The 3,760-nt window shown below is 46.9% G+C and overlaps 1 long non-coding RNA gene across 1 annotated transcript; it reads right to left on the bottom strand.

Moving 5' to 3' along the window:
• Positions 1-2,359: 2,359 nt before the first annotated feature.
• Positions 2,360-3,460, bottom strand: LOC131592761 (uncharacterized). The gene is made up of 3 exons (XR_009280701.1): positions 3,366-3,460; positions 2,898-3,015; positions 2,360-2,557 (listed from the first exon to the last, which is right to left on the bottom strand). It is a non-coding gene; the product is annotated as an uncharacterized LOC131592761 (long non-coding RNA).
• Between the last annotated feature and the right edge of the window lie 300 nt (positions 3,461-3,760).

Raw genomic sequence — 3,760 nt, 5'->3', positions numbered from 1 at the left:
CCACATGTCCGTCTTTGTGCTGCTCCATCCAGAAAAGGCCTCTTTTTGAGGACCTCCTTTGTCATCTGGGTGAGGCATGAGAAACACACGAATACTGGCCTTGTGCCCTAATAGAGAGAAGGAGGCAGGTGGTTGAAAAGTGGATGGTCCAATGGACAATGTTTAGTCGCCCCTGTAGTAGAGTTACGGTTACATTGACTTTTCCACAGTACTCCGTGGCTAAGAATGAGGAGCTGCCCTTGGCTGTGTTTGAAGGATACTGACACTTCAAAAGAAACGTGCTTCTCTTGTGTGTGGCAGCATGAGCCTTCCCCAGTTTTCTACAGTACTGGTAGAATTTAATGACACAAGCACCTCAAGGTAAATGATGGATATTGCATTTCAGTGTTTGGGCCAAAAATTGGTTTAAAAATTAGCCACAGAAAAGGTTGTACTTTTTAGGAAAGAAAAATTCTTCAAACTGTGGTATATGGTTTTCAATCAAGATTTTTTTTTTCCTAAAAATTACTTCTTTCCCATTTAAAACTAATTTATAAAGAACGTGTGTCAATGTACAGGTCTGATCGCTTTAGGCCCCATATCTTTCCTTTTTCCTATAAGGCAGTGTAACTTTTGAATCACAATAATTTTTACCACTTTGAAAATGCAACTTTAGTGTTTTTCCTACTAGTGGATACTTACCTGTTCCATGTTAAAGAACAGACAATTCGGGAAGTGAAATATGCTTTACATAAATGTATCTTTTTTCACTGCTCTTCTGGTATTACATGCAGCAGGGGCAACATTAAAGCAGTCTATACTGACTTATTTTTGAGGAGCTATTAGAAATTATTAATATTTTCAGTATATCTGCAATAAATTAGTGTGTGTTTCAGCTGCAACTCTCCTGTGCGCTCTAGTGCCAGCAAGATCTCCTTGCAGTGTAGGAAGACACAATTTTTGCTGATATGCACCCAGCTATGTGACTGTCCTGGGGGTTAGGTGTCTGGTTAGGTGTCCTTCCTTTTGTTCCTTCTCACCTATCGTGTTTTCCCCATTAACTAGCTGTAGGGAAACCTGACTGCTCATACTTACTGGGTGTTGGAGAAGACAAAGAGTTTGGCTGGGCCCAGGGGGGAGGTGGCCCAGGGAAAAAGGGAGGGCGGGGGCAGGTGGGGGCTGGCTGGTTTCTTCAGCTGCAGAGCAGGACACACTTGAGGGGCTGTTGTTGCTTGGGGAAAGGAATTTGCCATAACCCAGATGGAGATGCTGCTGCTGCTTCTTTTCCTGTGGGCCTCGCAGCCCCTGTCCTGCCGGGACGTGCGGCAGTGCCAGCCACCGCCACGGAGCTGCTGCTACACCTCAGCCACCGGCCCGGCATCTCTGCTCATTCCTGCTCTTGCAGCTGGGTGGGTGTTCCTCAGAGCCCTGCTGGGCTACCGGGATCAACTGCCTGCAGGGGCTTTGTGAAGCAAAGCCTATCTTCTATCCTTTCCCGTCTCAGCTGAGAGGGCTGTCACGAGCTCCCTGGTTCTGTTTGGTTGGTAACACTGTAGTTCGAGTTGTTTGTTTGCCTTGTTGTACATACCAGTCAAAAGCTGTTCTTCCTATCCCCAGATCTTTACCTGAGAGCCCCTTCATTTCAAAATTCAGAATTATAATAATTTGGAGGGAGGGGGGTCTACATTTTTCATTCCGGGGGAGGCTCCTGCCCTCCCTCACAGACACCCATCTTACAATTACAAATGGCTACACCTGCGCTAACAATACATTACACCATGGAAATCTCATTTAAGGGTCAAAAAAGGCATTTATTAGATTATTAGAACAATGCTATGTAAAAATATACAAATACTGTTATGTAAGGATATACAAATATACAAGTACCAACTTAAATTATGTTAAGAAAAGATAATTTATTTCCAGCCTCTGCAACAACTCACTATACATAAAAATCAATTAGATGTTTAACCATTTATTACATATTACTAAAAACATATGGCCCACATAGAAATACAAAAATATACTTTCCCTCTCTAAATAACAGTATACAAATAGTGATCATCACAGATAACAGAATTATACAACTCTACTACTCCATATCATGTCAATCCATATCCTATATCAACATACAGATAAAAATATAAAAATGCACATACCTATCTATGCAAATACCAATATACCTATTTAAAGAGCAAAATAACTATAATTGTAGCAGTCGAAATATACACAACTGTATCTCCTAGGTATAAGGAGATAGAATTTAACACAATTATAACAACATATATGTATACTTATATACACGTACAAAATTACAAACATGTATGTGTATATAGCCATACATATGTACAAAGAATACATCCATAAATAGAAAAACATATATATAGAAATATTTCTATACAAATAGGAATATACATATATACATATATAAATAGCCACATAATTATCCCTCTTTATGCAATGAGTCCATTCTTCTTTAAACAGAGGGAACTCAGCTCCCCCATCTTCAAAGCCTCTCCCTCAGTCTCTTCCAACCGTGCAGAGCAGCTCTCCTGGACAAGGACAGCAGATGGGACATCTGGGAGGCAAAGGGAACACCGAGTCATTATTGGGACCTTTCCCTTGGCAGCACCTGCCCTTCCAGCAGGGAAGGGAAAACCTCAGAGCCTCCCCAGGAGGGCTGAAAGAACAAGCAGGCCGAGCGGGCCAGTGTGTGGCTAGCCCAGGCGCGGCGGGACTGTCCCGCAGCCCCCGGCAGCCCGGAACAGCTCCCGGGCCCTGCCGGCACAGCGGCCTTGCCCAAGGACAGCCCCTGTGCCGGCCGGGGCAGCAGCGCTGAGCAGCCCCAGCATGGGCAGCGGGCTAAAAGCCCACGCCACCCTCAGCACCGTGCGGCCTCACCGGCCCTGTGGCCTCACCCAGGCTCTCGGGGTGGCAGCAGCAGCAGCTCCCTGTTCGCTGCTCTTGCTCGTGGCCTTCAGCTTCTCCCTGCTGGCTCCTGGCAGTGTCTGGCTGGCCTCAAGGTCTTCAGGGCAGCTGTGGCAAAAGTGGAGGCTTTGGAATTGGTTCCAAGGCCTGGCAGAGCTGCAGTCCCTGACCCCTCTGTGCTCCCTGCTGGCCCCTCCATCCCCTCAGCCCCGCCGTCCTCTCGGCAAAACCCCAGCCCCCCCTTCAGTTTCTTCAGCCCCTCGCAGTCCTCTCACCCCTCTCAGTCCCTTCTGACCCATTCTGTCCCCTCAAAGCCGGCACCCCCCTCTGCCTGTGCCACCTCCCTGTCACCTCAGTGCCACCATCGCACTCTGCTCCCCCACAGCCCTCAGTGCCCCCAGCAGCTCAAGGTCACCGTCCCTTCAGCGTCACCGCCTCCTCAGCCCCCTCAGTCTTACCGTCCTTCAGCAGCTCCTCAGGGGACAGTGCCTGGGGCCACCGGCAGCTCCCACCGCTCCAGGGACAGCTGGCGCTGGAACTGCTGCTCCACCGGGCCCGGCCCTAGCTCGGACCCAGCACAGGACGAGGGGACAGAGGGGGCGCAGGGGGAAAAAGAAGAGGTGAAAAAGGCAGCCGAGGGCGGAGAGAGGTTAAAATGCAGCCTAAAGTTACACAAACATAAACCTATCCCTCTGAACATCTATATTTCCCTTCAAATATACCTATATGCATTTATAAATCGAACTGTCTATATATGTATATATGTATATTAACTTTACTCTTGACATATATAAATTTCAATCAGAAAATCTATAAATGCAATTCCATATAAAAAATATATCACATCTTTAAC

The sequence above is a fragment of the Poecile atricapillus genome, chromosome Z (genome assembly GCF_030490865.1).
Source record: "Poecile atricapillus isolate bPoeAtr1 chromosome Z, bPoeAtr1.hap1, whole genome shotgun sequence".
Classification (NCBI taxonomy): domain Eukaryota; kingdom Metazoa; phylum Chordata; class Aves; order Passeriformes; family Paridae; genus Poecile; species Poecile atricapillus.
The sequence above is the reverse complement of the archived record's forward strand: the minus strand, read 5'-3'. Positions and strand labels throughout refer to the sequence as shown.